Below are 7,882 nucleotides of genomic sequence, written 5' to 3' on the forward strand. Positions count from 1 at the left end.
CTTCCCCAGTCTCCCAGGGGTCACACTCATAAACCACACCCTGCCAGCACCAGATAATCTCCTCATCGGCCACCCTCCAGAAGTCAAGACTGCTTGTCCTAGAAGGGAGTATGAAAGGAGGAGGTTCTGGGGGGGGGGGGGGCACCAGACTCTAAGCCAGGCTGTTTCCACTCTGGGCACCCCAGAGAGGGATGGGCGAGAGCCCTCCCCACCCCAACAGACCCAGCCCTGGCAGCCGATTTCTACTACCCAACTGCTGTCACGCTCCAGGCCACTTTATGGGCTGTGTGGCCACTTCAGGCCTTGTGACACATCATGGGACACTTCCTACCCATTGTCCATAATTACCACACCATGTTTGATGGAGTTCAGACAGTAGGCTACAGATCATAGAAAAAATATATATATATATATATCTGCCTCTCGGAGTGTCTGGCAAACTACTGAGAGAATCCCCCCCCCCCCACACACACACAGGCATAATCTGGCAAGCCCCCCGTGTTGTATTCGATATGCAAAACCAGTAACTACAACGGGTCTCATTTCCCTGACCCTTAAAGAGCCTCAAATTGTTGGGAAAGACAAGTGAGGAGAGGCTGCTAAAATCTCAAGGCTGGGATGAATAGAGATGTTACTGACACCCGCATGAATAAATTGGTGAACAGCGGAATGACAGTTATAGAGTGATATAGTGATTTTTAATTTTTTTATTATTGAATTACTGTGAGGTACAGTTACAAGCTTTCATGTTTGATTTTCAATCATGCAATGATCAAACACCCATTCCTCCACCAGCGTACATTCTCCACTACCAATGTCCCCAGTATATGCACACACCCCCGGCCCCCGGCCGGCTGGAGCAATAGCACAGCCTTGCACGCAGCCAACATGGCCGACCTGAGTTCGATTCTTCTGCCCCTCTCGGAGAGCCCAGCAAGGTACCAAGAGTATCTCGCCTGCACGGCAGAGCCTGGCAAGCTCCCCGTGATGTATTTGATATGACAAACACAGTAACAACAAAGTCTCCAATGGAGACGTTACTGGGCCCCGCTCGAGCAAATCGATGAACAACGGGAGGGCCTTTACCTTTACCTTTACCTTTACCTTTATTTTCCACAAATGAGTCACGCTACATCTTTGAATGCCTGTAAAATCCAGGACATGCCAGGCTGGCACAGGAGATGGATGGGAAGGTCTTCAGGGGAAAGCTGATCCCAAGACCTCACTGGAGCAATATAGCATGGCTAAGCCTGAACTTTGCCCTGTGCCAGCCCGGATGTTAGAGTAGTCCCTGGAGTGGTCTTAGTCCCCAGGGCCCCCTGCTTGGACAGCCCACTGGGAAAGGTCCCCGTTACACAGCTACTACACTCTCAAGACCTGCTTCAACAATGTGCTCAGGGTCTACTGATGGTCAGTGTACAGGAGTCTGTGAAGAGGCTAGACTTCATGATGCATGTTCAAATTAAAAACACATGAAGTGGAAGGTGAAGAGTTCCTCTCCCAGTTCTATTAAATAAAACATTGATCAAATTGAGAGCAGTGTGCTACTGATTTGCTAAGGATGGTGATGTCTTCTGTTGTGCCAAGTCTCCAATATATAATGACTGTACATTGTAGCCCCACACAAACCCCATCAGAACCCTTAGCAAATACAGAGCATATTTATTTATCAGGACTCTTTTCTCTAAAAACTTATTGTTACCCTGCAAACAAACTTCTCTTTCTTCAGGAGGCAAATGGACATACCTTGAATCTATTGATTCTAAGAAGGTTGTCCTGCTCAGCAAGATTACACTGAGGCATTACCCCATTTTTTCCCCTGGCCAACATTAGCTAAAACAGATTGAGCTCCCATTTGACCCAGCAATACCACTCCTGGGAATATATCCCAGAGAGGCAAAAATGTATAGTCGAAGTGACATCTGCACTTGTTTGTTCATTGCAGCACTCTTTACAACAGCCAGAATCTGGAAAAAACCTGAGTGCCCAATAACAGATGACTGGTTAAAGAAACTTTGGTACATCTACACAATGGACTACTATGTAGCTGTTAGAAAAGATGAAGTCATGAAATTTACATATAAGTGGTGCTACATGGAAAGTATCATGCTAAGTGAAATGAGTCAGAAAGAGAGGAATAGACATGAAAAGATTGCATTCATCTGGCGGATATAAAGTAACAAAATAGGAGATTAATATCCAAGAATAGCCGAGATCAGTACCAGGAGGATTACCCCATCGCTTGGAGGCCAGCCGGGCATTCTAGGGGAAAGGGCAGCTCAGATAGAGAAGGGAGCACCAAATAAAGGATGTTTGGAGGATCCTCCCAGGATGGGAGATGCATGTTGAAAGTAGACTATGGACCAGACATATTTGCCACTCAATGCCTCTTTTGCAGACCACAACACCCAAAAGGAGAGAGAGAACAAAAGAAAATGCCCTGCCACAGAGGCAGGGTGGGAGGGGCATGGGGGTGGGAGGGATCCTGGGATCCATGGTGGTGGAAAATGGGCACTGGTGGAGGGATGGGTATTTGATCATTGTATAATTGAAACCCAAGTCTACAACTGTACCTCATGGTGTTTCACTAATAAAAATTAATTTAAAAAATAATTAAAAAAACAGATACAATACTTCAGATGATCCTTCCTAATAAAAACCAAAAATTCTTAAAAGAAAGACTTGTTTTGACTTGTTCCTATCATAAACACGGGTTCAGGGTCTGAACTGACAGCAGCCAAGATGCCTGCCCATGAAACAATAACGATGAGAAGCAGAGTGAGATAAGATGTCATCATTCTGACACAGATTCTAGCCGCTATTTACCCACTCTCTTTCCACGAGAGAAAACAGACTGAGCTCTGTTCTTTTCATCAACCCCTCCCAGGTTTTTGCTGATTTATAGAAAATGCCTATTTTATTGATAGAAATTTTGTAGAGTGCTAGTAGGAGCTTTAAGGCTTCAGATGTCAGCAAATTCAGAGGGAACTGCAATGATGAAGCATGCCACAGCAAGCATGAGATGCAGTTGAGAGAAGAGAGTCTCAGATGAGGTGAGGTTGGCAGAAGCCACATGCGTGGAAGAAAGGTTTTTTGTCTGCCATCTGGGAGCTGTTGGCTGGGTCGCCAATCCTTGTGAGGTACAAATGCCACTGTTTGATCTCTCCAGCAGGAGGGCACCAGGAAATAGACATCCAGTAGATATGACCTTCTCAGGAGCTGAGTTTTGTAATGTCATGAGTCAGGTTCTTTCTCTCCCTTTAGGATCATGATCCTCCAGGATGGTGCCATGGTTGTTGATCCTACCCAGACAAGGCTGAGTCTCTCCTGGACAGAGAAACACACTGTCAAACAAACAATGTCCTCCCATTGTTCAATGATTTGCTCAATGGAGTGGGCCCAGGAACGTCTCCATTTTGAGACTTGTTGTTACTGTGTCTGGCATTGCCACGTGGGTGAGATACTCTCGGTAGCTTGCCAGGCTCTCTGGGAGGGGTGGAGGAATTGAACCCGGCTTGGCAAGGCTGGCTGTGCACAAGGCAAACGCCCTACCGCTGTGCTATCACTCCAGCCCAGAGAAAAATTTTCCAGCAATAACACTTCCTCCAGAGATTATAAATGCCAAGCAGTCAATCTGTATTTATAACATCAATGACAGTATTCTTGAGGATTCAAAGTAAATTGGGGCCACACCCAGCAGTACTCCTGGCTCTGTGCTCAGGGAACACTCCTGGAAGTGCTCAGAGCACCTTATGTGGTACCAGAAAAGAGTTGGGCTGTTGACAAGGCAAGTTCCTTAAAGCCTGTAGCATCTCTCTATTCTCTTGAGGGTTCTTTTCTTAGAACTGTAACTCCATAAGAGTAAACTATGCTTGAGTTCTCATGGAAGTCCCTGTATCATATATAATTAAGCTTCTCATCTAATGAGCTTTTGCCTGCGGTGCTCCATAAAGATTTCTTTCCATTAAGATTCTTAGAATCATCAAATTAGATTGATATTAAAGCTAAATTAAAATTAAGTTATTCTGGGCTTATTATCACTTTTGTTCTTTCTCTTTCATTTGGCCTTCTGCAGAAACGTATTTGAGAATTATGATGAAGTGAGGCTGACCTCAGGTTTTAGCTGGTATTGGTTACTTAGTAGAGGTACAACCCAAAGCCAACTACTTACCTGAGCTCTGCCTTCATAGCATGTAAACTGAGTGGAGAATAATGTAGAAGGCAAAGTACATAAAGCATTAGCATTGAATCTAGCAAACTAAAAATTAGCCATTTTTATATCTAATAAAAATTCCTCCTGCAGAAAATAGTATTGTTTGTGTTCAGGGTCCAACACATTGCTATCATTTATTAATGTGATATTATAATAGCCTCTTGTATTATTGTGATATTTTTCAGTGTCAGCAACAGTATTATTATTATATAAGGTAAAAGCAATAAGCTTACATAACTACAGCTTCAAATATCTTTGATAAAACCCATTTCTTTTTATTGAAATTTAAATATCCAGAGATCCTTTGCCACCAGTGCTAAAATTAGAGACTTCCATTATTTTACAAATAAGATCTAACTACAACATGCTATCTTTTCTCATACATTCTTTTGTGAATAATCATTGAATTTCAATGAGAATTTTAATAAGTCCAAAGAATTGTATTAGATTTGCTTTTTACTGGGTATTTAGCCTGCCCCATGAGAGGTCAGGAAAGAAAATATGCGGATAGAATTTTATTTACTGCACTTCGGAATTTTAGGCATATTGTAATTTTGATTTATTATCACTGCTTTTTATGGGTAGTAATTTTAGTTTGATATTATTTAACTCTTTTGTAGACACTTTTGAATTTGCTGTAATCTATTGACGATCTAATAGATGTATGTAATTCTTGAACTAGCAATTTGGTACTTAAAAATCAACTAAAATAATAAGGCAATAGCATCATACAAATATTTCCATAGATTTATAAATGAATGTTTTTTGAATTTTAACATTAGAATTTTTTCTATAATTCAGAACCTTATAACAATATCATTGTATTATTTTATATGTATTGACTTTATAGAAATTCCATCACATCATTTCATATATATTAACCTTATAGCAATTCCATTGCATCATTTCATAAACGTTAACCTTATAGCGGGCTGGAGTGATAGCACAGCAGTAGGGCATTTGGCTTATGCATGGCTGACCCAGCCCGGCCAAGCTGGGTTCCATTCCTCCTCCCCTCTTGGAGAGCTGTGCAATCTACCCAGAGTATCTCGCCCGCACGGCAAAGCCTGGCAAGCTCCTCGTGGTGTATTTGACATGCCAAACACAGTAACAACAAGTCTCACAATGCAGACATTACTGGGCCCACTCGAGCAAATCAATGAATAATGGGAGGACGGTGCTAACCTTACAGCAATCTCACTGTATTATTTTCTATATACTAAAAGGATATGAACAATGTGCTCCCCTAAATAAAACAATGCTGAAAATATTCATAAACACTATAATTTCCTTTGAGGAAGAAATACTGTCCTTTTAGTAAGAAAATGGAAATAAACACAATATTGAATACTCACATATGAAAGAAAACAGATGATAGAGCAGGAGAGTTCATGGAGTCGTCAGGGTATTTACAACCCTCACAGCACATATGATTCTCTGTACATAGTCAGGAGGATCCCTGATCACAGAACCAGAGCTAAGTTCTGAGCATGACTGGCTGAGGCCTAAAAACCAGACTTAAAAGAAAATGAGAGGGAGGGAGGGAGGGAGGGAGGGAGGACAACAAGTACCACCAAGAGGAGTTCCAGTTATTCTGAACACCACTGAATGTGGCACCTATACAATATGTACTACTGGGTCAGGAAATAGTACCACAGGTCAGCTGGGGTTGATTCCTTGCATCACATGGTAAAGGTAAGGTAAAGGCCCTCCCGTTTATCGTCGATTTGCTCGAGCGGGCCCAGTAACGTCTCCATTGGAGACTTTGTTGTTACATGATCTCCTAAATATCACCTGGTGAAGTTCTGCAGGATCCCAACACATGAGAGAGTTCTAGGTGTCGCTGACACTGCAAGACCCTGTAGCATCAAATCCTTAAACTTTCCCAACATGAAAATCATAGTGAGGCCCTGAGACTTCCTGAGAACCACTTAGGAGGCCCCCTCATCAAATTAATTAATTAGAAGCCATCTTATTTAAATAGACCTAAGCAATTAAATGGGAGATAACAAGTTATTCATCAGTAAGTTTAGTTTTATATGGTAACCCAAAAATATATACTATAGGAAAAGTCTACTAATCTGAAAAGATATGTAATTTAAAGGAATGAGCGAAATAATGGGAAAACCAGAGAGAAAAACAATAGGAGAGATTAGAGAAAAAACATCTACATTTAATTTTATTTCTCTTTTAGAGGGTATGGGTATCACTGAATCACTGACATCCCATTGTTCATCAATTTGCTTGAGCGGGTGCCGGTAATGTCTCCTTTTGTCCTAGCCCTGAGATTTTAGCAGCCTCTCCTTACTTGTCCTTCCCAACACTGCCATATTGTAGGTTCTTTCAGGGTCAGGAGAATGAGACCCGTTATTGTCACTGTTTTTGGCATATGGAATATGCCACAGGGAGCTTGCCCGAGGTTATGGGTATCAGACATAAATTTGAGACATCACTGGAGACAGTGCTATTTCTGTGTATAACAGATCTTAATAAAAATATAACATTAGGCAAGATGGCTCTGAAATTCTAAGTTGCTTAGCTATTTGTTTTTCTTGGCTTACATTACAAAGTTTAAAATGACGAGGATGTCAGATCAAAGTACAAGAACTCTTGTCAACATTACTGCATCATGATTTGATTCAAGAACTCTGCAGTGTATTTTGTTCTGTTTCTTTGTGTCGTGAAGAAATTTATACTGAGCTTCATGCCGAGACTTAGGAAAAAAGGTTGCCATTTCTTTTATAAAGTTAGGAACTGGAGAAGGTAAGGGAACTAATGAAAAGTACTATGGAGTTGATAAATGGTGCTTTTAGCCCGGTATGCAGTTTACAATGAGGTTATCTGTCATTGGTATTAACCGTATGCAAATGCAGAACATTGGCTTGGTACATTCTTTTAGTACATGACAAAAAGCTTCTAACAGATAAGGAAGTAAGTGCTTCAGTAAAATCATGCCCCTGTTATTACTTGGGATTTGTGTGTGTACACATTTATGCACTTAGAACTATGCCTTTGTGTCTCCTTCTACCAAAATAAATGAAAAAAAATTTAAAAATAACAATGAATTATTGTCATAGTTATTTCCCAAAAATACTAGAATATTGATACAGAAAATTTATTATATTAGACATACAATTGGCATTTAATTTCCTTTTGTCACTTAATATATCTCTATCACTATCACCCCATTGTTCTTCAATTCACTTGAGTGGGCCCAGTAACGTCTCCATTTGTCCCTGTCACGTGCAAGTGTAGCCTGACGATATATTGGGGGCTCCTTCAGGGTCAGAGGAATGAGAACCATTCATCGTTACTGTTTTTGACATATCAACTCAGTTAATAATATATATATTTATATATGTATGTGGTCTTCAGCCATGCTTATAAGTAGAAAATGCCATATTATTAACTTATATATTGTGTGCAGAATTGCATGATATTTGTATCCTAGGCCAGTCATTCTGTGTCCAGAATGCAAATGCGTCAGAAAGCAAACATACCCAAAATAGAATCTTCTCTGTATTTATTGAATTCAATAAGTATTTACTGAATTTGTTAAAGTGACATTTATAATGCGTTACAACTGTACATAACTGTCCTCTCAGCCGCACCTGTAAGTGATTCTTCTAGAGTGTCAGACAGTAGTCATTCAGAAGCGGCTACTTCCCC

Source organism: Sorex fumeus, unplaced genomic scaffold (genome assembly GCF_029834395.1).
Source record: "Sorex fumeus unplaced genomic scaffold, SorFum_2.1 ptg000092l, whole genome shotgun sequence".
Taxonomy (NCBI): domain Eukaryota; kingdom Metazoa; phylum Chordata; class Mammalia; order Eulipotyphla; family Soricidae; genus Sorex; species Sorex fumeus.